Genomic DNA, 18919 nt, shown 5'->3' on the forward strand with positions numbered 1-18919 from the left:
AGCGGCCTTGTTGCGGTCCTTGAAGGGGCCGAGGGAGGAACCCACGAAGGAGGTGGCCTCGTCCTCGACGACTGCTCGAGATGCGATCTTTATTCACGGACATGCTCGAGATCCGTGGCAGGAGGGGATCAGATATCGGATCCGAGCAAGAACAGGAAGGAGAGAAGCGGATCGGAGAAGAATAAGAAGAAGAATACCTTCGGGATGGAGAGGAGGGGCTGGGAGGAGCAGTCGCAAATGCAAGGGGAGCAGCCGGAGGAGCAGCCGAGGGCTTCGGCGAGGTGCCAATATAGAGGGGGTCCGACTTTGTATCCGGCAAGTCCCAGCCCCATCAACAAGAGGACGGCCCTCACCAATCCAGGGCTCACTCCCCTCGATGACACCCCCGAGCCTCCCGCCATTAGCAACCAATCTACCTTGTCGCTCTCTCTCTCTAAGGGTTTCGTTTTTGCTGCTAATGGGGACGGAGAAGTTGGGTTGATGAACCGAGCGCCGCTAATGGGAGCATCGCAGGCAGCTGATTGTGCCCTACCCAACCCATATAATATTCAACAATATAGAGGGGTCCGACTATATATATATATATATATTCTATAACATTTTGGGCCTTTGGCCTCACTTCTTTATGGGCCATATTACCATATATTAAATGGATTAAACGGGTTAAATAGGTTAGACATCTAAAACCTGTATCCGACCCAATTAATAAATAGGTTAAACGGGTCAACCTGTTTACGACCCAAACTTATTTAGGTTAAACCTAAACCTGTTTATGGCGGGTCGAACACAGGTCGAGTTGGCGGGTCGGGCCATATTTTGCCACCCTTAGTTGTGGTTGTAATTTTTTTCATTTGAGGTCTACGACCTCCCACATACAAAAAATAATGTTTATTTCACTAATTTCTTCATATTAGTCTGCACAATTTTTATATTTGTGTATTAATTTCTCAAAACTTTGCCACAATATCATGGACAATTCGTTGCATCTCATCAATTTGATCAACAACATATTTGTAATCTACCAAATAGTGGATCAGCCATCACATTCAAAATCATCCCATGAAGTATATAGTCATCTTCGTGCCAATTCAATTGTTCTACTGTGCAGCCCTAACTATTTTTTTGAGAAGACGGTCCTAACGAAGAGCAATATCGACCATTGGAACCATGCTGTGCATATTATTATTCTCCGCCAAAATGTTATCTCGATTATGAACCAAGTTTGCATCTGGATATGGAACTTGAAGAATATAGGCCACTCGATTAATGGTAAGATAATAGTGTATCTTCAATATCCATCATTAAAAAGATGCTCCTTCAATCTGTTGAAGTTTCCGTGTGTCAGCGAAAAACTTCACCCGTTAAGCTGTCATTGAAAAGTACTGTCTTTAGATTGTTATGGGATTGATAAAGAAATCAAAATAACAAATAGGCAAGGTGCATTAAAGATACGGTCTTAAAGATAGTATTTTCTCTGCCAAGATCGTAATCCAAAAATTTACATGCAGCTACTCGGAAAATCTGCCTCTAGGATAGGATGCCCGACTCTAATCTTTGACAGCCAAGAGAGTACGAACAAAGCACAACAAAACAAGAAAGAACGAATACATTTTACCTTTTTCTATTTTGCCAGGTTTACACAACAACACAAAAGGTTATTATGCAAGAGACATATCCCTTCGTATGACACCATTTTGGCGGGGAGAAACAAATCAAAGTTCTTTTTAGATTGTTGAGTATAGAAGGCCAGCAGTTATTAACTTCTAGGCATGATAACCACCAATAAAAACCTGCCCAAAAGGTAAAGAACAGCATGAGAAAAAGATGCCTGCGGCTGCGGATACCTTGGTTCCACGAATGAGGCATCTACTAAGGAAGATGCCCATTACCCTTCTTTTATTTTATTCTTTTTAGAGAATACTACAACACATAGGAAGGGGTGGCGCGATTGCCCCGAAGTGTTTGGCGATGATCTCTGATCGATCGTGCTGCCACAACCCCGTGCAGGGGTCGGTGAGAATGAGAGAGAGAAGGTTATGTATTTTAAAAAAAAATCTTGTAGAGCGAAGATAGATTCCGCGGCCATTGGTGACAGACAGCATCCAGACCGAACTTCTTTCAGGAAGATCCGAGGAGAGATGGCTGAGATTATTGTTGCTCATGTGGTGTCTCAGCTTGCCAAGCTTCTTATCCAGGAAGCTGTTTCCTTGGGTGGTGTGCGTGATCAGATCGAATGGGTGAAAACACAACTCCAGCTATTGCAAGGTTTCCTCAAAGATGCAGATTCCAGAAGGAAGAGAGGAGATGCAACAATGGAGAGCTGGATAAGTGGGATAAGAGGTGTAGCCTATGAAATGGAAGACGTTATAGACGCCATCAAGTACATGCGCGAGAGCCGACACCAAAGGAGAGGCTGATGGGGGTCAAGCTTGACATGGAGAGGGCATATGATAGGATGAGGTGGGATTTTGTACAGCAGTCATTGCAGGGGTTTGGATTTCCCGAGGCATGGATCAGATGGATCATGGGGTGCATTAGAGGCCCTTCCTTTGCCATTTTGGTAAATGGAACGCCATCACGGTACTTTGTGTCCTCTGGTGGGCTGCGTCAGGGTTGTCCTCTCTCCCCATTACTGTTTATTATATGTGCAGATGCGCTTTCCAGGACCTTGCGGCATGCAGTGACCACCCAGGAGCTGGAGGTTTATAGGCCTGTGCCGGATGCCTCCCCGATATCCCATCTACTATTTGCCGATGATTGTCTTCTGCTAGTCCGTGCGACTAGACAGGCTGCAGGGATTATTTGGACGATCTTGCGGGATTATTGCTCTATGTCAGGTCAACGGGTTAATTTATCTAAATCAGCAATTTGTTTTAGCCCGAAGACCAAACCTGATGTGAAGACAGCTATACTGGAGATTCTGGGGGTGGGAGAGCAGGAGGGCACGTTAAGGTATTTGGGAGTCCCTATCTCTGGGCAGCGTCTGCGTAGCAGTGATTGTACCCCTCTTGAGATCAGCATCCGGCATAGGCTGGAGGGGTGGCAGATACACTCTCTCTCCATGATGGGCAGGATTATATTGGTACGGTCAGTTCTTTCCTCGATCCCGATTTATTTATTATCTAACTCTCTTATACCGGCAGCTACAGTTAGGAATATTGAGCAGATCTTCAGGGATTTTATTTGGGGAAGGACTGGAGGCAGAAGGGGTATCCATCTTATGGCTTGGGAGGTTGTATGTCAGCCGACGAGATATGGTGGCTTGGGTGTGCAGTCCTTGATGGCGAGGCGTGAGGTTCTAGCTGCACGACACGCTGCTAGAGTGGTGTTGGAGCCTGATGGCATGTGGTCTTCACTTATGAGGGCCAAGTATGGCGATCCAGTGCCGGGTGCCCGGTCGGGGCGACGCCACTCACCGATATGGAGGGAGATTTGTGCTAGAGCAGGGTTGGTGCTCCCGGCGATTAGATGGGCCATTGGTGATGGTCGATCTATTGATGTGTTGGAGGACCGGTGGGTGACGGAGCAGCCTATGAGTAGACTTCCGATTACAGTGGACACATCGAGGTTAGCCGGTCTCAGGGTCAGTGACTTGATGGAGCCGGAGGGGGACCACTGGAGGATGGAGCTGATCAGGGAGGCTTTCGGGGAGCAGTTGACGGAGAGGATCCTGGCCCTACCTATTTTTGCCCAGGGAGGGGCGGACAGATTAGTCTGGATGCCGACAGGGCGATCGCAGGTGCGAGCCAGGGATATCCATACTTTTTTGAGCCGAGAGCCAGTACGACAGATAGAGGGAGGTTGGATCTGGAGGATGCGGATTCACCCGCGTGTGGCGCTCTTCATCTGGAAGGTAGCGTGGGGCTGCCTACCGACCAGGAGCTTACTGGCGCGGCGAGGGGTGCGGATCACTCAGTGCTGTCATGAGTGTACGGAGACTGAGGAGACGATGGATCATGTTCTTTTGCTGTGCCCCAGAGCTAGGGGCATTTGGAGTCGATCGCCCACACTGTTACCCCATTCAGTCGAGTCGACACAGGACTTGATTCATTGGTTGAGAGCGGCTTTACGGCGGCCTAGCACAGTTGAGGCCGGGATCCAGGGGGCATATTTGGCTCATTCTATCTGGCTGGATAGGAATGCCGGCATTTTTGAGGGCAGGCGGTTTTCCCCGCAGATGGTGGTGGACAGAGCCATGCGTCTTGCTAGGGAGGTTTCTTCCGCTGCTGTTATTTTTCCTTCTGAGATGGCCAGGGACACCTGGGGTACTCTTTCTGCTGTCACAGCGCCCAGGTTCGCCCTAGTCTCTTGGGTACCCCCACCCCTTGGTCATCTCAAAGTGAATTTTGATGGTAGTAGGTCGGCTGATGGGGTGTCAGGAGGAGTTGGCTTTGTTATCAGAGACCATCTCGGCAGCTTGATAACAGCTGGTGGACGCCGCGCGCCGGAATTTACCGTAGTTGGTGCGGAGCTACGGGCTGCCTGTGAGGGGATATCCTATGCGAGGCGGGTACTACGTGCTGAGCACATTTGCCTTGAGGGAGATTCCTCTGTGGTGATAGAGTGGATTCGGGGAGTGGACAGATATGGAGATGATCATCCTCTCATCCGTGAGATTCGGAGATTGGCTCGGGAGGCGAGAGTCTTCCAGGCTTCACATGTTTTTCGGGAGGCGAACAGTGCAGCAGACTGGGTCGCCTCCTTTGCCGCTCGGCACTCCGGAGAGGTCATCTGGACTTCGTCAGGAGATATTCCCTCTACGTTGTACTCGTTACTTTATTTTGATATGGCTAGATGTACTCAATTTAGAGCTATATGAATTGCCGTTTTCACCAAAAAAAAAAAAAAAAAAAAAAAGAGAGGCTGCATGGGCTCCATTTCAAGGTACTCTCACAAACCTTGTGAATTGATCACCCACCGTAAAATTAGTTCCAGAATTGAGCAGATAAAGATCAAGATCCAGAGTATTTCCGATAGCAGAGATAGATATGGCATTGCTAATCTAGGTGAAAGTAGTGGAGTGGACGACAGTTTGCAAGCACTGAGACAATTCCCTCCTCATTTCTACGACGACACTGATGTCGTAGGCTTTGAGGATGATAAAGAAAAAATAGTGAAACAATTAGTTGATCCGGAGAACAAAAACTGCAGTGTAGTTTCTATAGTGGGTATGGGTGGGCTTGGCAAGACCACCCTCGCAAGAAAACTACATAATGACCCAGCGATTAGAGAACATTTTGACACCTTTGCTTGGATTTCAGTTTCTCAGAAGTACCGAGTTATTGAGCTACTGAAGGATATCATGAAAAAGGTGATGGGACTCACAAAGAAGAAACAAAGAAATACAAGAATTACACTAGAAGAGTTAGAGCAGATGGGTGAAGAAGAAGTGAGAGAGCAGCTCCGTAACTTCCTAAGAGACAAAAGGCATTTGGTCGTGATGGATGATGTATGGAGTGTTGATGTTTGGAGACAAATGCATCACATCTTTTCTAATGGAAACAACGGGAGCAGAATACTGTTTACTACCCGTAAAATTGAAGTTGCAAGACATGCCGAGCCATGGATTCCTCCACATGAACTGCAGCTTTTGAACGACGCACAGAGTTTGGAACTCTTCCGTAGGAAGGCATTTCCACCAAATCAAGATGTCCCGACTGGGCTGGAGGCATTGGCCCAGAAGCTTGCAAAGAGGTGTGGTGGACTTCCTCTTGCACTTGTGGTGTTAGGGGGCCTTCTGTCGAGGAAAGATCGTAGCTACGACACCTGGTTGAGAGTAGCTCGGAGCATGAAATGGGAATCTAGTGGAGATGGGCAGGAATGCCTCCGTATATTGGGTTTGAGTTACGATGACTTGCCATATCCGTTAAAACCATGTTTCTTGTACATCGCTGCGTTCCCAGAGGACTCAACTATCTCCGCTTCCAAATTGGTTAGGTTGTGGATCGCCGAAGGTCTCATACCACAAGAGCAGACACAGACGATGGAAGACACCGCAAGGGACTGGCTGGATGAGTTGGTGCAGAGGTGCATGATCCAGGTTGTGGAGAGAAGCATGGCTCATGGGCGGGTTGAGAGCATACGCATCCATGATATGCTGCGCGACTTTGGCCTATCAGAAGCCAGAAAGGATGGATTTCTTCATATTTGCAGCAGCGACGACAAGGCAGTATCTGATGGTATATCGTGTCATCGTGCGGCTTTCCACAGTCGTATAAATGACGAGGTTGTTGTTTTCTCACCACATCTCCGCACTCTGCTGGGCTTCAATTTAGTTTTGAAAGACAGTACTGCTGCGGAAAAATTTTTGAATGGATTAAACTTAGTAAGGGTGCTGGAGTTGGAGGGTGCAAGAGATTTGAAGGAGTTACCAAAATAGATCGGCAGCATGATTCATCTACGATACCTGGGATTGAGAAACACTGGTTTGAAGAGACTGCCATCCTCCATCCGGCATCTCCTAAATCTGCAGACTCTGGATGTCAGAGACACAAACATTTATTGGCTTCCGAAATCATTTTGGAAAATCCGGACGCTGAGACACGTCTATATTAATATACTTGCATTTCTAAACGCCCCAATAAGTGGTGATCACAACAACTTGCAGACTCTGCAAATTGCAAACTATGTACGTAGTATAAATGTCATCAGTCTTTTCAGCCATATTCTAGCCATAAGATTTATCAAAAATTGGGTTACTACACCTGGCTTTACTGAGGAGGCAATGGACAGAACATGCAGCAGAATGCTTGGAAAGTCGCTCGGAAAAGCAATCGAGAAAATGGACAGCCTCGTCTCCTTGACACTAGAATTTTCTCTTATCCCTGGGGACATCCCTTTCGCTCATGCACCAAACTTGCACCACCTCCGTTCGTTGAATTTGTTTGGGCGATTGTTACTCAGACCACAGCAGCAGCTCCCAAACAGCAATCAGTTCCCACCAAACCTCACCAAGCTCATATTATCTTACTCTGAGTTTGAGCAAGACCCAATGCAAGTTCTGGAGAATCTGCCGAACCTCAGACTTCTTGCCCTAAAAAGAAATGCATACGTGGGGAGGAGCATGTCGTGTTCTTCTGCTGGTGGCTTTCCTCGACTGCGGCACTTGATATTAACGACCCTCTATTATTTAGAGGAGTGGAGCGTGGAGGCTGGGGCGATGCCCAGCCTCACCCACTTAACCATCGATTGGTGCACGAAATTGAATATGCTTCCCGAGGGATTGCAGCACATGACCACACTTCGGGAGCTGAAGCTGATTGCTATGCCTCGTGAGTTCAATGACAGGGTCAGAGATGAGGATGGGTACAAGGTCCGACACATTGACTCCATTACTTTTGAAAATGAGCGTCATTGATATGATATCACCCATACCTGAAAGTCACTCCCTCTCTCCTCCATTTTCTCCCCCTGTGTTGCGTGTTGTTTCAATATCTCGAGGATTCTACTAATGGAATAAACCTCTTGCATGATAGAATACACTCAAAGCTTGTAATTGTAGCAATTCACATGTTTGACATATTTCAATGCAGAGTGTTATGATTTGCAGAGCTTTATAAAATCTTAATAGCTCAAAATGGCATTCTAAGCAATTATGGTGAATAGGACATTTTATTTCTTTCTGACCTTTGAATGTCCAAATTGCTGAAATTCTGGTTGAGTTGCAGCACTTTTGATGCAGAAGTTAAGAAACTGATTCTAAAAAAATTCTTTCCCTTCTCTAGCTCAAGAAAACAGAGCATTAAACTCAATGAAGTACTGCTGATCTTACTGGAGATTGATCTTTACTATTTTTGGTTGTTTTTTGTCAAATAAGAACAGTTTGATGACAGGGGCAATAACTCAATCCGTATGCACTAAAACGCGGATAAGACCATTAATAAACCTGGAAATTACATATAAAATATCATGCTGCACACTCTAGATTTATCAGCTCCTCTGGCAAGTGTCACAGAAAACTACAAAACTGAAGTTGTTCTTTGTTGTCTTCCTTGTTTAAAGCTTCCATTCAGCATCACATTAATTGCACGTGTGATAGCTCATTTGGTGGGCTTGTGATCCGTTGAAACAAATGCTTTGATGTGAGTTCCTATCATAAACATCTCGAAAGAATAGCGTTCATGCGGCAGACACTAAAATGGGTTTTAAAACATGGCTGCATTTCTTAGACCCAATTTCAGACATAAGCAGTTCTTGTAACTGCTATTTAACCATTACTGCCTGCCAAAAGGCTTTTGATGGAAGGTGGGACTGTATCATTAACCTTCCTGAGCCATAATATTTGTTTCGTTTCTCCTTGCCATATGAGAAAAACTGTCATCCAGTTCACAAAAGAAATTTAATGAATACGAAGGAAGGAGTCGACCAAGAACACTTCGGAAAGGAAAAAAACAAAAATGGAGAAAATCAGGATATGTACTTGGAACAACCGGTGACGATCAATGTCATTACTGCTGGCTGTGATCCTATGTCTTCTTTGAAATCAAGAACCTCAAGGATCCAGACAATTGGCCCCTCTCTCTCCGTCTTGATTTTTTCTTTTTTAATTTTTGATTGAAGTGCTCTGTTAAACAGGAGCTAAATCTCTCTCTGGACTGAATTCTTTGATTTTTGTTCTTGCTTATTGTTGTAGCCTATGGACAAATTACAGGCTGTTGGGTTTAGTTTCAAGGGAAGAAAGAGAAAGCAATGCAAGCAGAAGAAGAACTAGCAAAAAAAAAGTGAAGAAGAGAGTTATTTGATGTTCAACAATTTCTTTTTCTATTTTAAACCCAATTTTCAAGTTAAAAAATTCTAGTTTCTCCAAGCCCTTTTTTAGAAAATGAAATGACAGTGAAACATAAAAAATCCAAACTTTCCTTATTCAACTTTTGCCAAACTATGATCATATTGACACAAATTTACTCGATAGAGAACTTCTATAAGAAACATAGATTATGGCATAACCAGTTTATTTTCTAACCGGCTAAAATTCAAACTTCTTGTTTTAGGGACTTTTAAAAGACTCTGAGAATCTTCCCAAATTTTAACCTTTAAAAAATCTGAAAATGTGTTAAAATTGTGTATGGGTGTTAAGGAGTTTAGGATTTGAACATATAGGTGGTATAGAAATGTAATTAATATCTGTTTTTGATAAATGCATGTAATGGTATTGTTCCTCAGTCACGATGCTTTATTTTGTTGTGAAAACTTATCCTATGGATTTTTGTAGGTCTCTATGAGTCACTGATGGAAGAGATGAATGCCATGGATTCCAATTTGGATGCCAAGTACTTCCAAAATGCCATGGACACAATATCAAAGATCTTTTAGAAACGTATATTCCTCCGGGGGGTCGATTAGGACGTGGGCATAAGAGTCTTTATGACACAATCAATAGTTCGATTCATTTTCAATTAGGTCTTGCTCTAGCCTCTTTAGGGGTTATTACTTTCTTAGTAGCTCAACACATATACTCTTTACCTACTTATGCATTCATAGCACAAGACTTTACTTGCAGAATAAAGCTGTGGTAGAAAATGTTCATTACGTTCCTACTAGTGAACTCTATAAACTACATATGCTCAAGAAATCCTCTTAATACTCAGTATAATCTGATGATATGCCTTGCATATTTCTTCAACCGTTGGTACTAGTTCTATTTCTCTTTGCTCAGTTGATGCCTAAAGAGGAATGATTGCTTATGTAAATAAGCGTCAAAAAACAGATTTTGCTAATACAGGCCCAATTATTCCTTGATTTTGCTAATTTTGTTGTTTGGAATCCTTGCTTATAAATAATCATTGTCAGGTGGAGGTGGAAGCACGTGAGATTCATGGACCCAAGCTGGCCACTGTCTTCAGAAACTGGATGCTTATGTTTTAGTGCTCTCCACTCTGTAGGTAAGAAAAATGAAACTGTCCCACTAAATTCGCGCCCGCATGCACGCGCAGGCACGCAGAGAGAGAGAGAGAGAGAGAGAGCTGCATAAAGCTAAAGTAATCATTAATGAACTCTATTAACTTCAATTGGACATTTGTCAAAGGTGCTGTTGAGTGAATTGAAGCATGCCATTGCCAGTTCAGCTGTTTCCTCCTACTTGATATCTTTTGCTGTCTTTTGCAGCAGAGAGAATTTTGTGGAGCAGCGTTCTAAGAAAACCGACTGTTGGACAGTGGCTGTGAAGAAACAGAGCAAGGGAGTGGAAGGCTATCCCTTCAGCACTTGATGGCAGAAGAGCTTCTGGCTTTGGGCCTAAATAACTACGGTTTTGTGATAATTTGTCCAGTGTTCAGTTTCTGATGCGATCAGACAAGGGCAAGTAAATTAGAGAAAAGATGAGGAAAAGGAACATTTGAGACTAGCCTGAGAATACTTTAGAAAGAAGCTTGCCTGATAGCCTTTTAGAAGTTAAACAACAATTGCCTTGCCTTTTTACATGGTTGCAGTCACTCATAGTTGTCTGTTTCTTTTGATAAACAAATTATAAATTAGCTCAAAACAAATCATTTCATGAATCGGTTCGTTCTCTTGCCTTTTTCTGGGGAAAAATTCTAGAATTCGAAATATATCTTAATTAAATTACACACGAATCAATAAAAATAAATTTTGTCATCTTATTTCAAGCAAATGCAATTTATTGAGAGAAAGGCAAAGGCTAGGAGTTGTAAGGCAAAAGATTGCGATGGAAGGGACAAGCAACAAGCGCTTACACCTAAAATGGTATAAATTAGTTTATTTTCTACAGTTGCAGAAGCTTTTCCAACTATGTTGCAACCTGTAACTTTTCCTGCACAGAATTTAGCTAACGACCTCCAATCTAATGAACAGCGACACGTATTCAGCTCATTATACACTACTGCTTAAGCAAAAGTTAAAAAGATAATTTACAGGATCAACTTTGATGCAATACAAAATACAAGTTTTACTGATCCCCTAGGAAATCAATGGCTAGTTATGCAATTAAGAGTTACGGCATGTTTTGTAACTCATCAAACTCTATTTAAGCAAAAGCTGTGTCACGCCCCGAACCCAGCACTCGGGTCCGGTACGCGACCGGCCGCATGAGCCCTAGAACAGTGCCCTAAAGATCATGCAAGGCCTATGATTAACAAAAATTTCAATAAATCCACAAGAAATTTATAATTCAAATAGACAAATCCGATATGTTCAAATAAACAAATTAGATCAATTACAAGATCTTCAAATGTTCATCAACATCAAAGAAGGATAAACAAACAAACTAACTAATGACTCTGGTACTTGCACTCTACGCCCATCCCATCCAAATCTATGCATCCTGCAACTCTGATAAAGAAAAAAAAAAGAAGAGGGGGTGAGCTTTACAGCCCAGTAAGAACCCCTACACATCCACACCAACACAATAATAATATAGATTTGAAAACCACAAGAAATTAATGCACATGTCATAAAATCATAAACCGGCTATCAACAAGCTCAAATAGTCAATATAAATATGTACGTAAAACATCAATGAAAGTCCAGCCACACAAGAATGATATAGCATATGATAGCTCATAAATCTTCATTACTGTTTTCAATGCTCTTTCTTTTCATTCTCTATTAACTTGATCCGGATCAATTATCTTTCTGACTTTGGGCTACATCCCGGTCACGTTTCCGGCCCGTGACGGGGCAATCGATAGTATCACATTTTCGGCCTGTGACGGGGCAATCAATGGTATCACATTTCCAGCCTGTGATGGGGCAATCGATAATATCACATTTCCAGCCTGTGATGGGGCAATCAATAATAACGAGATAAGCCCAAAGTCGCTATTCATTTAATCAATTCACAAACACACATCCATTCCCTTTTTCCACTTTATTTCCGGCCTAGACTAACCATGGACACGTTTCTGGCCCGTGACAGGGCAATCAATATAACATGGTTAGTCCATACCACCACATCCATAAATTCAATTATGCAGGTATAAGTTATACACATACATGCATCCATCATACTACCAATCACAAGCCAACACGATCAAAATATAATTTAATATAAAACTATTTTTGATTCGTCTGGATCATAGCATATCATACATATCTAAGCATAAAAATATTATATCATGCAGGATTGGCGTACAAGGATCCTTACCCTTTGTTGAAAGCTCAGACAACCAGTCACCCGCCCTCACAGTGATCTATGAACTGGAATGTGTAGGACTCCGCTCAGCGTTCTCTCGTCCAATAGGTTGTTCTCCTATAGAAGCAAGACGATATTAAAAGTTACCCAAGATATCTGACTACCCTAAGCTCTCAATAGATCCTCTCAAGGATCTACAAGTATCTAGTATCCCAAGACTAACCAACAATCCATGATCTTTCTGAATTAAATTAGAGAGAAAACAGACTAATAAGAGGCAGCAACTAGAGGGAGAAGATAAATAACAAAGGAGAGAGAGAGTCGGCTCTCTCTCTCTCTCTTCCCCTCTTTCTCCCTCTCTTCCTTCTTCCCGTAAATAAAACAACAAAGAAGAGAGAGAGAGTTGGTTCTCTCCCTCTCTCCCTCTTCCTTCCTCCTTCCCGACGGAAAGGAGGAGAATGCTTGGCAGCCGGTGGCCTATGGCCGGTGACGCCCCATGGTGGTGCCATGCCCGGCGACGGCCGGCCGGAATGGAAGGGAAGAACACGCCCGGCGACAGCCGACCGGAACGGAAGGGAAGAAGGCCGACAGAGGCTCGGCTTTCCCCATCAGTCCGGCGGCTTCCCGACCACATCCCCAAGGAAATAACGGCCAAAGATGATGGAAGAGGAGGAGAAGATGCTCACCTTGCCTCCGGCGAGGTCCTCCCGACCGGATCGACGGCAACCGCGTCGATTCCTCCCGCGGCAAGGTAAAACCCAATCTCTTTCTCTCTTTTTTTTTTGTTGTGTGTGTGTGGACGGCTCTCGAAAAATGCCCTAGAAAGAGGAGGATGTCTCGGCCCGATTGCTAGGGTTTTTATCACCCTAAAAAGCTGCGGATTCGGGAGGCTTCTCCTTTCCGGTGGATTCGGGAGGAGGGGGAGGATTTTCCGGAATAGGGGAGGGAGAAACTCCCTCCCCCTTTCATGTGTTGGGCCGTCCTTTCTCAGAGGCCGGCCCAACCCAATGTGGGCCTTCACATTCCCCCCCCCCCGCCCTTAAAAAAAAATTTCGTCCTCAAAATTGACATACCTGAGGTTTGAAAAAGCTGCGGATACTTGACTATCATCTCTTCTTCGAGCTCCCAAGTAGCCTCTCTTTCTGTATGATTATTTCATTGTACCTTCACAAAAGGAATGGTTCGATATCGTAGTACCTGATCTTTTCTGTCCACAATTCGTACCGAGAACTCCTCATAGGTCAAATCCTCCTGAAGACGTAATGGCTCATATGCTACTACATGACTCGGATCTGGTATATATTTCTTCAACATTGACACATGAAAAACATTGTGCACACTGGATAAAGCCGGTGGTAAAGCCAATCGATACGCCACCTCCCCAACCTTGTCCAAAATCTCAAACGGCCCAACATACCTAGTGCTCAATTTGCCACGAACCCCAAATCTCATCACACCTTTTGTAGGTGACACTCTCAAGAAAACATGATCTCCAATTTAAAATTTCAGTTCTCTCCTTCTATTATCAGCATAACTCTTTTGGCGACTCTGAGCTGTACGGAGTCGTTCTCTGATTACTTGCACCTTATCAACAGTCTGTTGTACTATCTCTGGGCCTAATAATTTTCTCTCGCCCACGTCATCCCAACAAATAGGAGATCGGCACTTCCGGCCATACAACGCCTCAAAAGGAGCCATTTGTATACTTGCTTGATAGCTATTATTGTAAGCAAACTCTACTAGTGATAAGTGGCCATCCCACGCTCCTCCTAGATCCATGACACAGGCTCTCAACATGTCTTCCAAGATCTGGATGGTTCTTTCTGACTGTCCATCGGTTTGGGGGTGGAAAGCTGTGCTAAAGCTCAATTTGGTTCCAAGAGCCTTATGAAGACTCTTCCAAAACTGTGATACAAATCTACTGTCTCTGTCTGACACAATGGTAACTGGGACCTCATACAACTTCACAATATGCTCTATATATAGGCCTGCCAATCTCTCTAAGGAGAAACCAACTCTGAAAGGCAAAAAGTGTGCTGATTTAGTTAGCCGGTCAACAATTACCCACACGGCATCATTACCTCGTAGGGTTTTTGGCAAGTTAGTCACAAAGTCCATGGTGATATGCTCCCACTTCCATTGAGGAATAAGTAGAGACTGTAACGGTCCCGCAGGTCTCTGATGTTCTGCTTTTATCTGTTGACATACTAAACACTGAGCTACAAATTGAGCAATATCCTTTTTCATACCACTCCACCAAAAATGTTTCTTTAAATTCTGATACATCTTTGTGCCTCCTGGATGCATTGTATAAGCTGAGCTATGAGCCTCCTCTAAAATTTCATTCCTTAATTCTGGAACTTTAGGGACGCACAATCTGCTACCGAATCTTAAGGAACCATCCTCATGCACATGAAATTCACTTTGGACACCAGATTCTACTATTTCCCTTACCCTCTGTAATTCTGAATTCTCTTTTTGAGATGACTTAATTCTCTCAATCAAGGTAGGCTGCACCATAAGATTAGCAAGTCGTACTTGAGAATCATGCAGTCGTATTTCAATTTCATATCTCTCCAAGTCCAACAAAATGTTTCTTTGTGTAGTGATCAGAGCCGCTAATTTACTTGAAGATTTCCTGCTTAGAGCATCAGCCACAACATTTGCTTTTCCCGGATGGTAATTAATAGTTAAGTCATAATCCTTTAATAGTTCTAGCCATCTCCTTTGCCTCAAATTCAGCTCCTTTTGAGTATAGATATACTTCAAACTTTTGTGGTCCGTAAAAATTTCACAATGTTCACCATATAAATAGTGCCTCCATATTTTTAAAGCAAAGATCACAGCTGCTAACTCCAAATCATGTGTAGGGTAATTCAACTCATATGGTTTCAACTGTCTAGAAGCATAGGCTATCACCTTTTCATTCTGCATAAGAACACAGCCGAGGCCCTTGCGTGATGCATCACTATAGATGCTGAAGCCTCCTGATCCAGATGGAAGGGCCAATATCGGAGCTGTCACCAATCGTCTTTTCAACTCCTGAAAACTCTGCTCACAATCCTCCTTCCATTCAAATTTTACTTGCTTTTGGGTTAGGCGAGATAGAGGCATGGCAATACGAGAGAATCCCTCAACGAATCTCCGATAGTATCCCGCCATTCCTAAAAAGCTGCGCACCTCGGACACATTAGTAGGTCTACTCCAATCAACTACTGCCTCTACTTTCTTTGGATCGACAGAGATGCCATCCTTAGAGATCACGTGCCCGAGAAAGGTGATACTGTTTAACCTGAACTCATATTTCTGTAACTTGCCATAAAGCTTGTTTTCTCTAAGAGTTTGTAACACTATCCTCAAATGCTCCTCATGCTCTTGTGGACTTTTTGAATAGACTAGAATGTCATCAATAAATACTACCACAAATTGATCCAGGTAGGGTTTGAACACCCGATTCATAAGATCCATAAAGGCTGCTGGTGCATTTGTTAACCCGAAGGGCATAACCAAAAACTCATAGTGTCCATATCTAGTTCTGAATGCTGTCTTTGGTATGTCTTCAGCCTTTATTCTCAACTGGTGGTATCCGGAGCGTAGATCAAGTTTTGAGAAGATTTGTGCCCCTTGCAGCTGATCGAACAAATCATCAATTCTCGGTAAAGGGTATTTATTCCGCACTGTTACTCCATTTATTTCTCGATAATCTATGCAAAGCCGGAAACTGCCATATTTCTTTTTCACAAATAGTACAGGAGCACCCCAAGGAGAAACACTAGGCCTGATGAAACCCTTGTCCAACAGCTCCTGTAGTTGTTCCTTTAGCACTTTTAATTCAGCTGGAGCCATCTGGTATGGGGCCTTAGAAATCGGTCCAGTGCCAGGAATCAAATCAATGGAGAATTCAACCTCTCTATCAGGAGGTAATCCTGGCAAATCCTCTGAAAAGACATCAGAAAATTCCCTCACAATAGGAATGTCTTCTAGTTTGAGTTCTTCCAGCTGGGTGCCCATTACCATGGCTAAGAATCCTTCATCACCTTTCCGAAGGAGTCGCTTGGCCTGTATGGCTGAAATTACTTTTGGCGGAGGTAACATCCTGTTGCCATTAAAAGTAAACTCTGGCTGACCAGAAATTTGAAATTTTACTGTTTTCTCGAAGCAGTCAACAGTGGCATGATATGCTGCCAACCAGTCCATCCCAAGTATCATGTCGAAATCCTTCATCCCTAGGACTAGTAAATCTACTTTCATTTCCCTACCTTCAATATTCAAGATACAATCTTTGCAAACAGAGTTAACTAAGATTATATCTCCATTAGCGATGGAGACACACAGTTCAGTCTCTAGTGGCAAAGAAATCAATGTACTATTTATTCCAACAAAATCAGCAGATACAAAAGAATGAGTAGCTCCAGGATCAATCAAAATATAGGCATTCGTGGATGAGATTTCAATTGTACCTGTCACCACGGTGTTACAGGCGTCGACATCGTGTTGTGTAAGAGCATAGACTCGCCCCTGGGTTCTAGGCCTCTGCTGTCCTCCTCGTTGTTGTTCATTCTGAGTTGCTTGGTTGGTTGGAGCTCCCTGAATAGGCTGAGATGCCTGTCGAGTTTGTTGCTCTCTGCGATTAGGATAAGTGTCTGCCCTATGGCCCTGTTGGCCACATGAAAAACAATTCCCATTAAACCAGTGACAGTCTCTTCGATAGTGGGGGCCACCACATCTATAGCATTTTACAGTATCCTTGTGCTGAGTTTTATCATTCACAGTAGTTTGTTTCTTGGGCTTGGATTCAGTATTTCTGCCCTGCTTATTTTGTAGCTCAGCTTGTCTGTTCCTCTTTTTCAAAATTCTTTCCCTCTCTTCTTGAGTGTCATTTAAGCCCCTCTCAATTACCAAAGCTTTGTTAACCACATCCTTGTAGGAAGAAAGCTCGAAGGTAGACACCTGTTGTCTGATTCGGGCTCTAAGTCCACTTTCAAACTTCTCAGCTCGTTCTCTTTCATTCTCCACCTGTCCTGGGGTATACCTGGCTAGTTCCCCAAACTTTGCAGCATACTCTGCGACCGTCATATTCCCTTGCTCTAACCGGGTAAACTCTCGAAATTTCTGCCGTCTCACGCTTTGGGGAATATACTTGTCACGGAAAAGCTCCTTAAATCCTTCCCAAGTCAAAGATGTAGCATTCTGTCCCATCTTTCCTCTTTCCACATTCCACCAAATATCCGCTTCTCCCAGCAGCATAAATGTAGCAAAAGTAACCCTATCCTCATCAGGGCATCTCAGAGCATTGAAAACCTTTTCCATTTCATTCAGCCAAGTCTCAGCCTCTAAAGGGTCAGAAGTGCCTTTAAAAGCTGAAGGTGCAAACTTTTTGAATTCTACCAAACTAACATGATGCTCCTGCCGACTCGTAGCCCCCTGTAGGTACTGAGGAGTCACCTGCTGCTGCTGATGTTGTAACTGTTGCTGCATAAATTGTTGCTGCTGTTCCATGAAGCGTTGTTGCATCTCCATCATTCTCATCATGTCTGAACGGGAAGTAGCTTGTTGTTGCATCATTGTTTGCATCATCTGAGAAGCACTCAGTGGTTTATTAGGCTGAATTCCAGGCTCACCCGAGGTTCCTGTCCTTGGAGTTTCTAGGGTTCCCACTTCCAAAGCACTACCAATAGGGTTGACGTGGTGTTCCTGCGGGTGCATACTCCTGGTCGGCGAGGGTGGAGCACCTTCTTGTTGTTCGGAGGGCGTCCAAGCAGCAGAGCCATCGGCAAAGTGAGTCGGCCTCCTATTACGCCCACGTCCACTCCCTCGTGCCATACCAACCTACACAAGTTACTTTTAACATTTAAAGATTGCAAAGAAAATGTATCTATGGGGTACTTTAGTAAGTCATTTAATATTCTTCTCCCACTCAGTCTCACCTGAACCTAAACCCTAGGATACCTTAACCTTAAGCTCTGATACCACTCTGTCACGCCCCGAACCCAGCACCCGGGTCCGGTACGCGACCGGCCGCATGAGCCCTAGAGCAGTGCCCTAAAGATCATGCAAGGCCTATGATTAACAAAAATTTCAATAAATCCACAAGAAATTTATAATTCAAATAGACAAATCCGATATGTCCAAATAAACAAATTAGATCAATTACAAGATCTTCAAATGTTCATCAACATCAAAGAAGGATAAACAAACTAACTAACTAATGACTCTGGTACTTGCACTCTGCGCCCATCCCATCCAAATCTATGCATCCTGCAACTCTGATAAAGAAAAAAAAAGAAGAGGGGGTGAGCTTTACAGCCCAGTAAGAACCCCTACACATCCACACCAACACAATAATAATATAGACTTGAAAACTACAAGAAATTAATGCACATGTCATAAAATCATAAACCGGCTATCAACAAGCTCAAATAGTCAATATAAATATGTACGTAAAACATCAATGAAAGTCCAGCCACACAAGAATGATATAGCATATGATAGCTCATAAATCTTCATTACTGTTTTCAATGCTCTTTCTTTTCATTCTCTATTAACTTGATCCGGATCAATTATCTTTTCGACTTTGGGCTACATCCCGGTCACGTTTCCGGCCCGTGACGGGGCAATCGATAGTATCACATTTCCGGCCTGTGACGGGGCAATCAATGGTATCACATTTCCAGCCTGTGATGGGGCAATCGATAATATCACATTTCCAGCCTGTGATGGGGCAATCAATAATAACGAGATAAGCCCAAAGTCCCTGTTCATTTAATCAATTCACAAACACACATCCATTCCCTTTTTCCACTTTATTTTCGGCCTAGACTAACCATGGAC

The 18919-nt window shown here is 43.6% G+C and overlaps 1 pseudogene; it reads left to right on the plus strand.

Annotated features, from left to right (window-relative positions):
• The first annotated feature begins 2080 nt into the window (after nt 1-2080).
• On the plus strand, nt 2081-7357 carry LOC148714959 (putative disease resistance protein At1g50180; annotated as a pseudogene).
• Nucleotides 7358-18919: the final 11562 nt, after the last annotated feature.

The sequence above is a fragment of the Phoenix dactylifera genome, chromosome 2, assembly GCF_051530095.1.
Source record: "Phoenix dactylifera cultivar Ajwa chromosome 2, Ajwa_hap1_PhDact_Kaust_v1.1, whole genome shotgun sequence".
NCBI lineage: Eukaryota > Viridiplantae > Streptophyta > Magnoliopsida > Arecales > Arecaceae > Phoenix > Phoenix dactylifera.